The 20,041-nt window shown below is 36.7% G+C and overlaps 1 pseudogene; it reads right to left on the reverse strand.

The window, feature by feature from the left end:
• Window positions 1-51: 51 nt before the first annotated feature.
• Window positions 52-9,597, reverse strand: LOC115950166 (annotated as a pseudogene).
• Between the last annotated feature and the right edge of the window lie 10,444 nt (window positions 9,598-20,041).

Consider the following 20,041-nt stretch of genomic DNA (forward strand, 5'->3'; position numbering starts at 1 on the left):
GAAAATTTGGTACAGAATAAAGTCAATAAGATGGTTGATAAAATTTCAACCTTACAACGGTAAAAAGCATCGGAGCTCATTGTTGCTTAGATCGATAGCTATGAGCTCGTTTTGCGTGCCTAAAGAAGCTAGGGCTTGTACGGAGGAGAATAGGTTGAATGAGAGAGTGAGTTGTTGCAGTGATAGGAGGTCGTAGAGAAGGGATGGTACTGAGCCACTGAGTCGATTGTGACTTATACTGATTACTTGTAAATAACCCAAAGTTCTGAAACTCTCTGGGATTATTGTTCCTTCTAAGCTATTGTTTCTCATGGAGATTTGAACCAGCGAAGATGGAAAAACCCACGGGATTTTGCTGGAGATGACATTGTTGCTAGCATCTAAAAAGGAAAACCTGTTCAAAGAACCCAACTCGGGAAACTTGCATGTGAGCTTGTTTGATTGGAGTTCGAGTCTTTTTAAGCTCACAAGGTTGTTGAAACTTGCTGGAATTGCTCCTTCTAGCTTGTTGTTATCGAGGTAAAGCTCCTCAAGCTCAGTGAGTGAGCTAATCGAGGTGGGTATTTTGTCGGAGAACGAGTTCATTGAGAGACCGAGTCGTCGTAGACGAGTCAAGTTAGGGAACGAGTTAGGAATTGGATTAGAGAAGAAGTTGTTGGAGCGGTCAAGGGTGTCTAAGTAAGGGAGGTTCCAAGAAATGTGATAGGACAAGAATTAACCAATTAATTTAGCCAAGTGAATTAATTAAGTTAATTAATATGCAAAGCGCGTGGTAGCACAAACAAATCACCAAATAACTAAATACAGCGGAAATTATATTGACATGATGATTTATTTACAAATGGAGAAAACCTACACGACAGAAACCCCACCGGGTGATTTTAAGGTCACCATTCCTAAGAATCCACTATTATCAAAACAAGCGGTTACAAGTAAGGGAATCACAGTACCTTATACCAACATACAGTTGAACTTTTACCCCAATATCCAATTGGACTTGTTTTGTAGTGACAATCTTTCCTTTTAATGTGCAGATCCCAGTACGCGACTTAATCACTAACTTCAGAAGAATGTTGGCTGCAAAGTTCTTCAGTTTATCACACGATGAAGATCACGAAACTCCTTGGTCACAAAACCCTACAGTGTACAAACACAGCAGCTTCTTCAAGAGAAAGATGAACTAGGGAAAATTTTTGTCTCTGATCACAATTTGCATAAACAAGACTTTGCTTCACACTTGTGCAACTTGTATATCCTTTGATGACCCTTAAAATAATCCTTATATATGTTTAGGGTTGTGAGAAAAGAAAGCCTAAACACATACTCATAGATCGGATGTAAAATAGCACTGAAAAACTGAGTCTCATAAATCTCGATAGATAACCATCTATTGAGCTAGCTGTTGAGCCACGGGCTTCAACAGCTTTTAAACCTCGATAGATGCTAGCTGTCGAGTTTTAAATTCCAGCGCTTTCTTACTTGATTCTTGGACAGGCTTGCATGGCTATAACACTTGAAATTGAAATCTTGTTCCTTGAAGAATTAAACACATCCTAGATCTATCAAATTACAAGTAAAGTGCATTTTGTCAAAGGATTATCCAATTACATAAAATAGTGACATATATTCCTAACATTGAATCACATATGTCCTAACAAAATGGAAGAGAGTGAACCGTTGTAACCTGCCTGGTCATGACTGAGTTCGGTGACTCAGCTCCTTTCTGAGACGTTGAGGTTGAAACGAAACCCGCACATGAACCAGTTGCTGAAGAGGTTGTTGCATGGGTCAACATTCAAGTCCCAGGAGTTAGTGTCTATTTAGGAGTCTCGCAACTGGATCTCGCGACTAGCAAGTCGCCAGAATGGCACATGTGTGAAGCATGCAGGGGGAGTTGAAGGGTCACGCCAGCTGTTGCACTACAGGACAAAACTTCCAGTCTAGCCAAGCAGTTAGCTCATGGCTCAAACTCGCGACTCGTTCCAGTCACGAGCTCGAGTTGCAAGAATACCATGTTTGGTTGTAACTGACTCTTCGCATTCCTCATACACCCTGCTATAAATACCCTTATACCCATGAAATGTAGAGAGCTCCCAGAAAGAATTTTGGGAGAGAAACCCTAGAGAAAAACAAGATTGACTCATCCACAATCTTCATCTTTTGATTCTCCAAATTCCTTTACTCTCACCCTCTCCATTGATATATCCTTGAGAGGTACATTAGCCAAATCCTTATCTCACCATACCCATATTTGTGAGAAACTATTTTGGTGCTTGGGAAGCAGTTCAGAAGGGACCAATTCAATTTCGTTGATGCAATGGGCTATTGCAGGATCTAGTAAGCTAGAGAAGACAAGGTTCGGCGTAACCCAGTTAGAGAAAGAAGCTTGGAGGGCTTAGATGCATTGAGTAGATTAGACTTGGAAGGTCTTCTGCTATTCATGTATCCTAACTTCATTCTCTAGTGGATTATTGACTGCTTGGAGGGCGGCGGAGAGGTTTTACGCCGAGTACTTCGATTTCTTCTTCGATAAAACATCGCCGTGTTATCTTTGTGACTGCATCTTTCTTTCCTTTCTCTTTACCTTTTAATTACAACTGTGATTGTGATTAATTATGGTTAAAGTGTGTTACATGTGTTGTTTTCTTCATATATTTATGAGTTGATGTATGTTTTCTTCACCTTTGTCTCACATGTATTGTTTCTTTTCTATCTTTATACACATGTTTCTTATTGTATACAACTTGTCTATGTTTCACACTTGATCTTGTTTAAGCATTTCAGATAACACAGGTTGCAAGTTTATATGCCATGATCTCTCTTTTCGCAAAGTTTTCAAGAGTTCGTTGTCGGGCTAGACTTATGTACTTTTGTAAATTATGGGATAGTTGCGTTAGACTTCTCTCATAATTCCTTTTTATTGTTTTATCGCGGATTTCCAAAGGGGGAGATTCTTAGGGTCATATTCTATTGTAATGGGCTAATCCATTGACAAAATGCACTTTATTCGTAATTGGGTAGATCTAAGATGGGTTTAGTACTTCAAGAAACATGTTGTTCAAGTCAAGTATTAACGACATGAAGATTGATCCAAAAAACAAGTAAAGAAAAGTTGTTCACTAAGTCTTGACAAATAGCTCGATATAAGCCTGCTATCAAGACTTAATGTGAAACTCAATAAATAGCTCGACAGCAACTCGATCTATCGAGAACTACGATTTTAGAATTTCCAAATCTGAAATTCGGCCTAGTCTTGTGCAGTTGTTTGGGGTTTCTTTTCTCATAACCCTAGACATATTTAAGGCTTATTTTAACAGTCGTCACACACGAATATAGAGACCAAGATACTTATTTTCTTTGTGTGAAGCTACTGCGTTTGTGCGCCACAGGATTTTGTAACCAAGTACTTCTCGATCTTCATTATTGATGAAGTGAAGAACTTTGCAGTTAATAACATCTGTTCAAATTTCTGGAGTTAGTCACGTACAGGAATCCATGCAAAGGGTTAGTCACAAATTGGAGGTTTGCGCATCAAAAGGAAAGAAGGCTACTACAAGATCAAGTCCAATTGGGTATTGGAGCGATGGTTCAACTATAGGTTGATATTTTGGGATAGGCTAGGGTAGTTGGTAAGATTCGTTATATTTGTAACCGCTTGATTGTTAATTAATGGATTCTTGGGAGTGGTGACCTTAAAATTACCTGGTGAGGTTTTTGCCTTGCAAGGTTTTTCCCATTTGTCAACAAATCACCGTATCTAATTTATTTTTCGCTGCACTTAGTATTTTTGGTGATTTTTTGGTGCTTTCACAATTTGCAAACAATTGAACTTAATTAATCAACTTGGGTAATTGAATTAATTAACCGGGGTCAAACTATCTTAACCCAACAAATAAGACCTATGAATAGTAGCAAAAATAAGCTGAATACTTTAAAAATCTGGCTTTTTAAGCAATCCTAAACGCACAATTATTGCATGAGCCTGGACTCACTGAGTTAGGGTCCAACCCATTCTTTAGCTCCTTCAAAACCTCTATATCCCCCTAAAATGTTTTTGATTCTGCTGTAAACGAATATTGGTAGGTGAAAGGGGAAGAAAGGGGAATTTTTGGGTAATAATTGTGCAATAATTGTTTAAAGATTCAATTGAGCAATTATTGTGGTCAATGGTTAGCTTCAAAAAAAGGGCTTCAATTAGGGATGATCAAACCCATTGGGTAATGGGTATCCGACCCTACCCAACCTGAAAGTTTCAGCCGATATTATTTATTAAGTTTTTAATAAGTATAATATAATCAGGTTGGATTTTATCTAAACTTGAACAAAAAAAAAAAAAAAAAACACAAAAACGAAAACAAAAACAAAATAGCACAAAACGAATCTGAAGCTGGAGAATACATAATCAGATAGAGGAAGTCATGGACAACAGATACTAGTATACTATTGGACTACATGCTATGCAATTATTAAAAAAAAATATGTATTATAATAGCACTTCCTATTTTGTATAGAGGAAGTCATATACCATTTATTAAGAATAGATATAATTAATAGCAACTTCCTATTAATCAAGAATACATACCCTCTAAATGTGTCATTAATTTTTAGAAATCAAGAAAAATCTGAAATTTATAGATTTCTAAATTTGTTCGTATAAAGATCTTTCCTTGAAATTCAAAATTTGTAGATTTCTAATTTTGTTTGGCCAAAGATCTCTCCTATATATACATGTATGCAGAAGAACATCAACAGTAAGGGTGCAAAAGTAAACACACACACACACAAAAACAAAAAAAAAAAACAAAAAACAAAAAAAAAAAAAAAAAAAAGAGCTTAGCAATTGTATACACAAAGACATAAGGAATGGAGAAATATTCCTTCAAGTTGGCTTTTTTAATGGCCCTCTTATTTCTTGGCTCCTGTAAGAATCTCATCCTATATTTTTACTTAATTTTTTTTTCTTATATGTATATAGTACTATATGGCCTTATTGTTCTTGCAAATAATTATAAACTTTGAGATAATTCAGTATTTTAAATAGGTTTGGTACCTCTAATATGATAGAAATTTAAGTAAAAATTAAGGAATATATACTTCTATTCATCAAAAAAAAAAAAAAAAAATGGTCATTTTCAAGTTTTTTTTATTTTTTAATGTGCAAAATTATTCATTATTCAAGTCTGTGTTATAGGGTAAAAAAATTTAACTCATTCACTCAAGTAAAATTTAGATTCCCTCTTACTCACATTATTCTACATCTAGGTAAACAATTTTGTATACAATTATTTAATCCTTATTCATTTAAGAGGGAAAATGAACATTAGTGTTACTAACGAACATTTGAAAAATGCATAATATCTGGATTTAAAAAAATTGACATTATCTCTCATAATAAACGAGTTTCAAACACAAGAACGTTCACTTAGTTATCATTTACATAGGAGATTAATTTGTTGGATCTTATTGATTTACTTCTTTATTTATTTTTTTTTTTTTATGTACGATGATACATTGTTGTATATATAAAACTAGTATTGTGACACAATTTTATAATTTTAATGATTTTTTAATGTTTCATACTTAAATATAATTTGAGAGAATACAATCGTTAACAAATACAATAATTACAGGTTTCAAGTTGGACGTTGAAGGACTTACACAAATTAAATGCCAAAATGATAACGACTGCAAAGATCTACAAAATTGTTTTTGCCACAAGGATTTGAAGTTGTGTTTCTGTGATCCCCCCACTAAACAAGAATTTGTAGCTAAAGTCCTCAACAATCACTTGGAAGGACAAAATGATAACTTGTTTCATTAACGGCAACCCTATAAGTTGTAATTTGGAATAAATTGTAATTCTTAGGACATCCTATTATTCAAGTAAAATAAATCAAGGATCCTATTAATAAGTGCTATAAGGACACAAGTTAAATATTAATAAATGTTCAATTATTTAAAATGCTAAAAGATTAGCATTAAACTCAATATATTTGCACATTTTCTTCCATTCTCTTTTATTTTCAAATCATTGACATAATATGGTTAAATTTTTTGATTTGTACATTTTATGTTTTTATCTAGACTAGGATCACGCACGTTCAAGAGAACAATCACGCTAATATCCATACCCAAAATGAAAAACCCCCAAAATGGTAGATATATGAAATTGAATCATCAATTTCAATGGGAAGGAGAAAAGAAAGATACTCATCTAGCTAAGTAGAAGAATCCTTAAATCCTTAGCATAGGAAACTAAAAGTCCGGCCACCATATTGACCAAGAAACATATCTAAAAGAAAGAAGCTGAAATGGGGAGGCCAAATTATGTACAATTATCTCTAAGCTACTGCAAATTTTGAGAGGGCTTGTTTTTGTTGATTGTAGCAAGGGAATTAGTTGTTGATATAAACACGAGAAGTGCTATGTCTACAAACAACTCGCATGGAATGCCAAGGAGTGCAGCCCAAATTGCTTCGAACTCAAGTTTGAGTTGAAACTCGAGTTCCAAAAAATGTGCAATATAACTAAATAACTTTGTTAATGTGCTTTTCTCCTAAAATTTTCTAAAATTGTGCTATTGGGCAAATTTGGCAAGTGGTGATCTCTTCAAAGGTTTAGTCCAATTTAGCTATTCCTATATTAGGGTGAATTATAAAGAAAAAAGAAAAAAGAAAATAGAGGTAACGCATGGGAATTGGGGAATTGTAATTGGTCATTATTATTATTATAAAAAAAATCGTGAAGTTTAAGTAGAATATTTTTCAAATTCTCTTAAAATAAGATTTCCAAATTCATATAAAATTAGGCCAACAACAAGTGAAAAAAAAAAAAAGCTTAAATAACAACAGTTATTAATCTAAGCAAAAACAAAATTAGGCCAACGACAAGTGTGATAGGCCACAAATTCAATGACCCCTTGTGATAGAAATTAATTAATTAATTAGTCAAGTTATTAATTAATCAAATTATCATGCAAACGCGTGGTAGTACAAACAAATCACCAATAAACTAAATATGCAACGGAAAATAAAAGACACGGTGATTTGTTTACGAATGGGGAAAACCTAACGGCAAAAACCCCACCGGGTGATTTTCAGGTCACCACTCCTGAAACTCCACTATTATCACAACAAGCGGTTACAAGTAAAGGAATCCAAGTACCTTACCAACCTACAGTTGAACCCTTACCCCAATACCCAATTGGACTTGTTCTGTAGTGACAGTTCCCCTTTCAGATGCACGACTTCCGGTACGTGACAAACCAATTGCGCAGATCCCAGTACGCGACTTCAATCACCAACTAAGAAGGTTATTGGTTGCAAAGTTCTTCAGTTCATCCAAACGATGAAGATCAAGAAGATGCTTGGTCACAAAACCCTACGGTACACATACACAGCAACTTCTTCAAGAGAAAGAGATGAACTAGGGCAACAACTTCGTCTCCGGTCACAATTTTCTTGAATAGAGTTTTCTCAAAACTTGTGAACCCTTTGACAGCCCTTAAACTGATCCTTTTATATGTCTAGGTTTAGGAGAAAAGAAGGCCCAAAGACACATTCGCGGATCCCAAGAAAATCATATTGAAATTCTGAAAATCTTAAACCTCGACAGATAGTAGGTGTCGAGTAGCTGTCGAGCACACCAAATGAAGTACAGCTTCCTTAAGCTCGATAGATGCAACTATCGACCAGCTGTCGAGCTTTAATGATTTTGCACTCTGAACTTGTTTTCTTGAACAGACTTGAAAGCTTCAATACATGATCTTGAAACAAGGTTTCTTGAAATATTTAAAACATCCTAAATCTACCCAAATACAAGTAAAATGCGTTTTGTCAAAGGATAAGCCAATTACATAAAATCAAGACATATGTTCTTAACATGTGAAACACATATATCCTAACAATCTCCCCCTTTGGCAATCCGTGACAAAACCACAACAAACAAATGACATATGAGAGAAGTCATAAATCACTCAACTCATATTCACTTGTTGAATACAATAAAATCTATCCTAACACAAACTCTTGAAAAACTTTGCAAGAAGAGAGTTTATGGCAAGTAGACTTTGACAACCTGTATTTCTGAAACACTTTAAACAAAACTCATCATGGCATCTTTGTGTGAAACAGAAATAATAGATTGCATACAAGTATAAGAAACATGTGTATAAAAAGCGAAAAGAAACAACACATGAAGGGGTAGGTGAAAAGAAAAACATACATGAATATAAATAAGGAAATAAGTACAATGTATGTCTAGAAATGGTCACAAGACCTCATGTACAAGAGTAATGTATCTAAAAAGAAAGAAAAGAAAAGATACATACTGTCCTCACTACATCCCTAAAAAATGTATCAACACCCCCCTAACAAAATGATCCTATACTAACTCTCCCCCTAAGATAGACTACTCTCATACCAAAACTACTCCCCCTTTTTGTCACGAATGACAAAGGGTAAGAGTCTCAAGTAGACATCTCATCGGCAGAGTTAGCATCTCCATCATCATCATCTAAAGCATCATCGTCATCACCATCATCATCATCCTCATCCTCAGAAGCAGAAGCCATAAGAGAAGGCGGCGAAGGAGTAGCCTCAGGAGCAAAGCCACCCATAGACACCTGTCATCGAGCAATACGACCAACACGAACATTCACCTGATACAACTCCGTAGAGAGTGTATCGAGGCGAGCATCCATGCATTGTAGCTGCGCCATAATATCTCCTAGAGACACATCACTCGAAGAGGAAGGTGGAGCCGATGTGGATGGAGCCGAACGGGATGAAGCCGAACGAGAGGAAGGAGCCGCTGAATCCGACTACCGCGACCGAAATTAGGCCTCGCTACATTTGACGGTAGTGTAATCTATGGCATACATGCCGGTGAAGTGGTCAGATGAGGGAAAAGGAACAGAAAAGTGGCGTAGAATCCTCGTGATAGCAGAAGGAAAGATGAGCTTATCACGGGTCGCCGAATCTAGATGAACATCTATGATAGATAGAATGAAATGAGAAGGGAAGTCTATTGTGAGATGCTCAAGAAGAGACAACAAAAACCGAGCACGAGGCTCTGTGATGGAGTTATAGTGAGAGAGGGGATGCAAAATAAAAGCCATCACCATGTTCATGAATCTAGGACCTTTAGCGAAAGGTCGACATGGTGTAAAAAGACGCTCACCCCAAGAAGTAGGGCGCTCACAGAAAGCGGACATGAGCTCATCCCTGGACACAGTCCTCAGACGCTCACAGTTAGGATAATCAGGAAACTCTATCCTAGGAACCTGAAGCACATCTGTAACTAGCTGCGGTGTGATAGGAATGCGCATACCTCGAACGCGAGTGAAGAAAAGAGGTACTGACCAATCAATCCCGTACATGTTGGAGTAGAACTCCTGAATCAGCACGAGAGGATAGGTGACCGGGGCGTCACACAGTGACTCCCAACTCCGAAAATGCCTTAAAGGCATCATCATCACGGAACCGGATATGAGATAAAGTAGGATCGGATGAAGAAGAAGCACCGGAACGAAGAGGGTTCTAGGCTGGAGTGGATTTATGCTTAGGTGCCATAGACACGACTAACGTAAACAATAGAAAGGGAGAAAAGAAAGACAATCAGAAAAGTCCCAAACATTTTCAAATATATCAAATATATTGAAAAGAAGTACGTATACATGGGAAATGCATGAACATGTGACTTGCAAAAGAAATTTCACCATGGGCTCAGCCCAATCCAAACCTACCGGCACACAATCATATAGCACACATCTAAATGCATGGCAAGATCATTATAATGCGAATGTGATGCAATGTATGAGTTTTTAAACACATTTAAGTGAAAACCCAACCCAAAATTTCAATGAAATTTCATCAATTTTGAAAAACCCCAAATCCGAGGTTTCAAAACATGAAATGCATGAATGAGAAAGGATTAGAAGCTTACCAAGTGAGGAAAAACATGAAAAACCTTGGAAAATCCTTGAGAACCAAGATTGGAGTGAGATTGGAGAGTTTTGGGAGAGAAACAGAGAAGTGTCGAGAGAGAGATCGGTGGAAATGAAGACCAGATCGCGTATGGGCTTTATATAAGAAAGCCTGTAATTCTCAACAGATGAAGGTATCGACAGGTATCGAGCTATCTGTCGAGGAGGTGTCGAGAAAATACACATTGACAGCTGAGGTTTCGAGGAGGTATCGAGGATCAACTTATCAGATTTAAGAACAGAAGCTCGATCGATCCACCAGGTATCGAGAAGTTATCGAGCATACAGATCCAATCTCGATAGATTAAGCTCTTGTGATAGAAACTGAATGACTCCTTGTGATAGAAATTAATTAATTAATTAGTCAAGTTATTAATTAATCAATTTATCATGCAAACGCATGGTAGCACAAACAAATCATCAATAAACTAAATATGCAGCGGAAAATAAAAGATATGGTGATTTGTTTATGAATGGGGAAAACCTAATGGCAAAAACCCCACCAGGTGATTTTCAGGTCACCACTCCCGAAACTCCACTATTATCACAACAAGCAGTTACAAGTAAAGGAATCTAAGTACCTTACCAACCTACAGTTGAACCTTTACCCTAATACCCAATTGGACTTGTTCCGTAGTGATAGTTCCCCTTTCAAATACACGACTCCTAGTACGTGACTAACCAATTGCGCGGATCCTAGTATGCGACTTCAATCACCAACTAAGAAGGTTGTTGGTTGCAAAGTTCTTCAGTTTATCCAAACGATGAAGATCAAGAAGATGCTTGGTCACAAAACCCTACGGTGCACATACACAGCAACTTCTTCAAGAGAAAGAGATGAACTAGGGCAACAACTTCGTCTCCGGTCACAATTTGCTTGAACAGAGTTTGCTCAAAGCTTGTGTAACTTGTGAACCCTTTGACGGCCCTTAAACTGATCCTTTTATATGTCTAGGTTTAGGAGAAAAGAATGCCCAAAGACACATTCACGGATCCTAAGAAAATCATATTGAAATTCTGAAAATCTTAAACCTCGACAGATAGCAGGCGTTGAGCACACCGAATGAAGAACAATTTCCTTAAGCTCGATAGATGCAGCTATCGAGCTTTAATGATTTTGCACTCTGAACTTGTTTTCTTGAATAGACTTGAAAGCTTCAATACATGATCTTGAAACAAGGTTTCTTGAAGTATTTAAAACATCCTAAATCTACCCAAATACAAGTAAAGTGCATTTTGTCAAAGGATAAGCCAATTACATAAAATCAAGACATATGTTCTTAACATGTGAAACACATATGTCCTAACAAAGTGAACAAATTATTCATTAAAACCTAATCAAAAAAGGAAAAAAATTACATTTGCCCCACTTACCATCATTAGTCCTCTTAAACAAGAAGAAAATGTCTATACAAAATTAACTGATCTAAAATCCCATAATACAAATTAGCAAGGCCAAACAAATTAGTCCAACAACAAAATCACAGATAAAAAATTTAGCCCAACCAACCAATTTTTCCAAAAAAATAATAATAAAATTAGCTTGGCCCTTACAATGTTTGTAGCACAACTGATCTCAAAAGGTTGAATTTAGACATTCCACTTCATCAAATTCCAAATAAAAATTTATTTAAAAAAAACTAACAGAGAGAGAGTGAGAGGTGATAGTTTTTAGACCCCTTAAAACCACAATCAGATTAACCTAGGTAATTAGCCAAGTGATTACTTAGTCCAAGTTTCAGATCTAGGTTAATACAATCATATAATCATATCATGCAAGGCAGCGGAAAGATAAATAACACAAAGATATGATGACCTAGGAAACCAAACCGGTAAAAACCTGGGGAGGATTTGACCTAGCTATCCTCAAGGTAAACTTGAATCCACTATCTTGAAAGAATCAAAGTTCGTACAATAAGACTTACAAGCCCCCACGCTCGACTTCTTATTGCTACCCACCAGTAGAACTTACTGACACGACCATGTGCAAGCTCCGAATCCACGGACTCCTTCTTTCTTAGATTCACCACCAGATACAAGCACACCTGCTTGTGTTTCTTTAAGCTTCAATGGTAGCAACTGAGTTGATCATCAAGGTGTAGATAAAATCTCTTCCTTGAAAACCCTAAGTTTGTGTAAAGGAAAGCTCCTCTAGATCTCATAAGAGATTTACACAAACAGCAATATGAGCAACACTAAAACGTGGTTAGGGTTTGCCTTTTATACTTAGGACAAATTAGAAAACCCTAAACGTTTTAAACAACTAGGGCTGAGTTGGAAATCTGTAGAAAAACGCATTCTGCCCGAGATTCGATCGATCGAGCCTAAGCTTCGATCGATCGAGATAGGCCGAAATGCATAGTAACTTCTGCATTAGCTCGATTCCAACTTTACGTAAAAGATACAACTTTGAGCAAGACTAAACACTACTAAACACATTGTTTTGATCATGATTTGCCAACAATACACATTAGAGTTCTAAATACATAAAAACCTAAGTCTTTAGAACCTAACAAGAGGCACTAGGACTAAAGCATGCAGTAGAGGTAGAGGCAGTGGAAGATTGAGACCAAAATGCAGCAACACTCTAGCAAGACACTTTGACTTCGACACCACCACACTAGATCTGCTTCTGAGAGAGACGCCAACAACAACACTACAGACTATAGTAGCAACACAATATTTCTTTGTCTCTCTCTCTGACTCCTTTCTTTTATTCTGTTTTGTTTCTTTCTGACTCCTTGCTAGTCAAGTTGTGATGTTATAATTGTGGTTTTTACTAAAATTTTCTACTAACTATATAAAAAGAGGCAATAGCTCAATCTATAGTAGAGTAGAGTATTTGGTGAGGCAAAACTCATTGTTTTGCTTGAGCTTTTTCTTTTTCATTTTTTCGCCCAGTATTGTTTGTGCTTTTATATTTTTTCTTTTGAAAATTTATGTGTGCATAAACAGTGTTACACAATAAACTTTTACAATTATTTAGGTGTAAATGTTTATAGGTCAAAATAAAATAATAAAATAAAAGATTGAGACCAACTACAATTGAAAATAAATGATTGCAAAAATTTTATAACATCTTCTTGTTATTATAATATTTTCACAATTGCCAAGATCTCAGTTCCTTCAAAATCAAAATAAAATCACAATAATTTCATAACAAATCTTACTTGGTGAGGTATTTTTATTGGATAAAAAAGTGACATCAGTAGTGGGCCCAGTTTAAAACCAGTAACAATTTGTCATTTAGATTTCGTTATGAAATGTTATGGGTGTAGCATTTCTCTAAAATACAAAAATAAAATATCATATCGGATCCTAAAAATAAAGGTATTGTGAAAATGTTGTGATATTTTGTTGTATTCTTTGACTTCTTTTTTTAGTTTTGTCAAATTGGGAGAACCAAAATTCATAGTTTCATGCACAATTTTCTTGTGTTGCTTTTTTGTTTATTTTTTTAGTGCACAATTTTAAAATTAGTAATAATTTGTTACCTAAGATTTGTTGTGAACATGTTGTGAACGTCAAAATAAAATATTAAAATATCAAACCGGGACCTACCACAGCTGGAAGTAAAAAGTATTGTGAAAATGTTGTGACATTTTTTTTTTTTTTTTTGTTCCTAGTCTTCTTTTTTGGTTTAGTCAAATTTGGTAAGCCAAAATTCACTGTTTTAGTCACAATTTTCATCAATTGGCGTTTGGTCTTTTTTTTTTTTTTTAATGCACGTTTTCAAGTGGTTATCCCAATTTAAAACCATAAATAATTTACTATCTAAGATTTATTCTAAAAATTTTGTGGACGTAGCATTACTCTAAAATAAAATAAAATAAAAAAATATCATACCAGGACCCACCATAGTTAAAAATAAAGGTATTGTAAACATAACTTGACATTTTGTTGTGTTCCTAGACTTCTTTTTTGGTTTAGTCAATCTGTTGAGCCAAAATTCATTTTTTTATACACATATTTTTTAGGTTGACTTTTTTTTATAATACATTACTTCAAGTTATAAAAAAATAATTAAAAAAAAAAAACACATTGTTTTACACACACACACACACAAAATTGACGAAGAAGCACTTTCCCCTTTTATGTGTGGGGTAATTTCATTCCCCCCCTAAACTAAAGTTGAATAATTTCCTCCTTTTATTTTGTAAATGAGCATATACCCCTATTTTTACTCTCTTTGTTAAACCCTAACAAAATTTTGTAATTCCTAAAATATTCCATTGTGCAATGTCTAAAATACTCCCGCTAAATGTTAATGTCCCAAAAAATTTCTTCTTACATTTTGAATTTTATGCGGTAGACTGATAATTATGCTTGGAAAGTTAGAAAGGTGATATATGGTGTTCTATTTGTTACTTAGAGAACACTAATTTATTAGCTTTAAATCTTCTAGACTTATAATTTTATCTAATGGAAACTTTGATGACTGATGTCCTTTGTTATCTTCTTCTTTTTTTAATTTCTTTCCCAGTTTAAAAGGGTGTTCATTAAAAATAATTAAGCTAAATGATAGGCCAAGAATGTATTGACCTCTTGTGATAAATTAACCAATTAATTATCCAAGTTAATTAATTAATTTAATTAACATGCAATACGCAAGGTAGCACAAACAAATCACCAACTAAGTTAATATGCAGCAGAAAATAAAATTGACACGATGATTTGTTTACAAATGGGGAAAACCTCCAAAGCAAAAACCCCACCGGGTGATTTTAAGGTAACCACTCCCGAGAATCTACGATTATCACAACAAGCGGTTACAAGTAAAGGAATCCCAGTACCTTATACCAACCTACAGTTGAACCCTTACCCCAATACCTAATTGGACTTGTTCTGTAGTGACAATCTCTCCTTTTCAATGCACGGATCCCAGTGCTTAACTAACCAATTGATGCACGGATCCAAGTACGTGACTAACCACCAACTTCAGAAGGATGTTACCTGCAAAATTCTTTAGTTCATCAAAACAATGAAGATCACAAAAATCCTTGGTTACAAAACCCTAGGGCCTACAAACGCAATAGCTTTTTCAAGAGAGAGATGAACTAGGGCTTCGATCACAATATGCTTGTGAAAAACCATTGCATCAAGTTGCACTCACTTTTCACCGGCTGTGACGACCCTTAAAATAATCCTTATGTATGTTTAGGGTTGTGAGAAAAGAAAGCCTAAAAAAATATACACAGATTGGTGTGAAATCAGATCTAAAAAACTAATTTTCGTAAATCTCGATAGATAGGTTATCTATCATGCAGCTATCGAGCATCGGGCTAAACAAGCCTTTTAAACCTCGATAGATGTTATCTGTTAAGCTAGCTATCGAGCTTTAAAATCCTATACTTCTTCACTTGCTTCTTGGACAGATTTGCATGGCTTTAACACTTGGACTTGAACTCTTGTTCCTTGAAGTATTAAACGCATCCTAGATCTATCCAACAACAAGTAAAGTGCGTTTCGTCAAAGGATTAGCCAATTCTAGATGACATATGTTCCTAACATGATTCACATATGTCCTAACACTAAACATCATAGTTAGGCTTATAAATCAAGATGATAAAGAAGGAAGTATGAATAACAAATCTTCATTGCAGATGGTTGCAAGTATTTAATTTGATGAAGAGCTTAAAATTGTAGCATATATTGAAAGTTCAAAAACGTGTAAAAACACCTTTGAACGTTTAGACCCCCAAAATACAACTTAATCAATTCAAGCAATATGTCAAACAACTAGTGTGCGGAAACTTAACATATGCTATCATACGAAATTGATTAAATACTATCTAAGCCATAACAGATTAAAATCCACAGCAGATAAATAAAAAGGCAAAGATAGAGAGGAAGGAAGATGCAAACACAAAGACAACACGCGATGTGTTATCGAAGAGGAAACCGAAGCCCTCGGCGAAAAACCTCTCCGCCGCCCTCCAAGCGGTAATCAATCCACTAGAAAATATAGTTGGGATACAAGGACAGCAATAGACCCTCCAAGCCTAATCTACCCAGTGCACCTAAGCCCTCCAAGCTTCTTGCTCCAACGAGGTTGCACCGAACCATTTTCTTTTCTAGCTTCCCGGATTCCGCTACTAGACCGTAGCATCAACCAATGAAGATTGGTTCCTTCCTAACTGCTTCCCAGAAATCCAAACAGCTGTCTCACAATGATGATGATGGTGAGAACCTGGTTTGGTATAATGCCTCTCAAGGACTTAACAATGGAGAGGAAGAGAGTTGAGGAATTTGAAGAGTCTCTAAGGTATAGATTGTGTGTGAATCAATCTAGTTTTTCTTTAGGGTTTCTCTCTCAAAATTCTCTCTGGAAGCTCTCTTTCAATCGTGGGTAATAGGGGTATTTATACTGGAGTGGAGAGGAATGTGAAACGTCAGGTTTTTACAAAACAGGGGTGGCTCGCGGCTTGACCTCGCGGCTTGACTAAGTCGCGAGATCCAGTCGCGAGATAACCGTATGGCCAGTTGTCCTGTTTTGTCCTGTAGTGCTCCAGCTAGCATGACTGTTCATCTTCCAGCATGCTTGGCACGTGTGCTGCTTCTGGCGGCTTGCAGCCGCGAGTCACCCGCGAGTCCCAGCCGCGAGTCTCTGTTTTCTTGCACACTCTTGAGCAAACTTCACTCTATCTCACTCACTACCCTTACATCAAACCCACCTAAATACAGGGTTACTAAATGCTGAATTACAAGCAAATTTGGCACGGAATAAATCCAATTAGATGGTTGAATAAATTCAACCTTACAATCTCCCCCTTTGGCTATTCCGTAACAAAACCCTAAAACAGACTCTAGACTTAACATGTGAGTTGGGAACAGTTGAACAAAACTCACTCACACCTAACTCTAGAAGCTGTGAAGCACTTGAATCATATGAACATAATACTCCTGAAACACAACAATACACCATGATCATTGTAAGCAGAAAATTATATAATGCATATGAAACAGGCAATATGTGATCAAGCAAAGCTGGAGTTATGAAACAAACCATGGCTTGATCAACCAAGTGAACACCACAAGGTAGTGATCACAGTGCTCATTCACACTTGGAATGAACACAAGGACATACAAGTTAACAAGCACAAGGCAAGACACTTGTATGCTCAACACTCAACCAATGCATATCACACAAGGCATATGCATCTAGGAACAATCCTACAAGGGCACAAGAGTGACAGTACATAAACCAAAATGCATACCATTTAGATTAAAGTACTGATTTCAACATAGCATAAAGGCTGCATTAAGCAAGGTACATACCATAAAGCCTACAAACTATGCATAAAAACATAAACCCTAAAAGCTTACACAAGCACATGGGTACAAAACACAAACATCCTGAATAACATCATCAAAATATATTAAACTTTAAACCAAGAGTATAAGTTAAGAGTTAGAAACAATACACCAAAAACATAGTGTATCAAACCCATAAAAACATTAAATAGTACCCAACAAGCATAAACCTAAAACCATAAGTTTAGAGGATAAGACTAAAAACAAAAGTATGACAAAAGTATGTGTGTATGTGTGTACTCCCCCTATCACTATGCACACTTCCCTTTGAACTTTTCTCCCCCTTACTGAAAGCTCTCCCCCTTTTTGTCACGAATAGCTAAAGGCTCTCGTCCAACTTTCGTTGAATATCATCTAGCTGATTCTCCATAGTCTCGAGACGCATTTGAACATGGTTGTTTGTGGAGTAGAGAAGTGCCACAAGCTCATCAACGCGTTTCTGAATATGCTCAAGTACACTGCCGACTCTATCAGTATGAGGAGCAGTCGGTGCTTGCGGAATAGGAGCTGGTGAAGCTTCAGGAACAGCACGTGACGTAGATGTGGTATGTGCTGGTGTCTCTGAGTCAGGGGCAGATGGAGTGACCGAAGAGATGTGAGCACTCCTTGGTGATTTAGAGGAGTGACTTCTGCTAGCTTGAAGAGTGAGCAAGGAAATGGGACGTTGACGAGTCAACATTTTTCCATCTGCAGGAGGAGTAATGCCTTCACGAAGAATGAGCTTCATGATGAGACTGCAAAATGGAATAACTCCTCGTGCTGCAGATCGACATGCGGTCTTCCTCAAGATGTAGTAGATGTGAGCACATATGTCAATGGGAGCTCCTGTAATAAGGTCACAAAGAAATATAGCTCTCCCAAGATTGATGAATTTAGTGTTGGACAATGGGTAGAGATTGGTGAACATGATCAACTTCAGTGTGGTCAGCTTGGGTGCAAACTTTGCGGTGCTGATGGAGGTTCCTGCACTGGATACTTCATGATCGTATCCTAGGATTTGCAAAATTTCTCCAACTTCCGAATTTCGTTCATCGTAAGGAGTAATATTAACATTCTGAGGTCTGGTGATGCTGAGAAGGTCTGCGATAGAGTTTGGGGTAACACTGAACTCTGTTCCTCTGACCCAGAAAACAAGTTCAGGTCCAAGATCAGTTGCATTGGAGAAGCATTCTTTGACCAGCTCATCCATTGGGTCATCAAAGTTCCCGAACAAGTTTGCCCAATCTCGGTTCTCAAAGATTCGAGGGATGAAAGTGGTCCCTAGGGTATTAAACTCTACCACTCGTTCCACTATAGTGGTCGACTTGTCAAACACGTTTGAGTAGACGTGTGAGTTAAGAGGAAGTCTGAATCTATCCTCATTGGGGTCTTGAGAAGCCTGAGATGATAATCGAGTCCTTTTGGCAACTGGTGTTGCTGGTTCGTCAGCAATAATGTCTTTACCCCTGGAAGATCGACGAGATATCTGCAAGATAACATTCCCACAGCAAAGAACCAAAACACCAATACCACACAAGACCAATGACAACATGATTCAGTGTAAACAGAATATCAATATACAAACACAAATTGAAGATAGTGCAGACCCAATCAAACTACCAACAATACACAGGAGCACAAAATGATAGGTGCAGCAATATGGTGATAGTGCACCAAGACATAGAAGGACAAAACAACTAACACTTATCGCTGAGACAGGTTATCAAGACCATGATATGCAAACAAATACAGCATTCGAACGATAACATAAAATACTCCACCAGAGATATGAGCAAGGAAAAATATTTCAACATGAAGAACCCAATAAACCATACTAGAGAACAAGGTTGAGATACAAACACCCAAAAAGGATTCAGTAACCAATATCATTATCAGAAACAATGCTTAAGCAAGTGAAATGAGTAAGCCAAATAGACACCAAACCCATTTAACAAAAGATTTTCAGACTCAATAATAGGCAAATATCAAAACAATGAACATCACATTTTGACCGTTCAACATGAGAACAGATGAGAACAATATCAAACAAAACCCGCCATACCCATTTCATAAGAGAGAAGTATTTCGTACACAATATCAACCCAAACAGCAGCAAGAAAAACCAGGAAAAGAGAAAATGAGATTGAGAAAGCATAAACCCTTACCTTTTCTTGATGATTTGGATAAGAAATGAAGCACCAATGAGGGTTGAATATGGATTCACAGAGTTTTTGGAAAGGAGGAAGTTTAGAGAGAAGATGAACAGTTACAAATGTTCGAGGGAAAACTAAAACAAGTTTTAAAACTGCTCCTGTTTCTACCAAACACGCGATTTTCGCGACTGGATTAAGTCGCCACACAGTCGCCAGCTCAAGCCGCCAAAGCACTCAAGAACAAAATTTTGAAAAAAATTTTCTAAGTGTTTTTCGCGACTGGAAGGTCTACCCGCGAGCGAGTCGCGAGCTGAGCCGCGAAAATCTCTGAGTGAACCTCGCGACTGGACCTTCCACTCGCGAACAAGTCGCCAAAAATTACCAGCGAAGATGCGACTGAGACTCGCGACTTGACATACCCGCGACTGAGCCGCCAAAACAGGGCAAAACTGGTTTTTGAAATTTTCAGATTTTTCAAACAAAAATACTTTCCAAAAGCACCTAAAACACTCAAAAATCTTTTTGTGCTTGAAATAACAAAGATTGAGCATGTGAAAACACATTTCATCAAGTACAATCACACAAATGAATATGGCATTTATTGAACATA

Source organism: Quercus lobata, chromosome 6, assembly GCF_001633185.2.
Source record: "Quercus lobata isolate SW786 chromosome 6, ValleyOak3.0 Primary Assembly, whole genome shotgun sequence".
Lineage (NCBI taxonomy): Eukaryota > Viridiplantae > Streptophyta > Magnoliopsida > Fagales > Fagaceae > Quercus > Quercus lobata.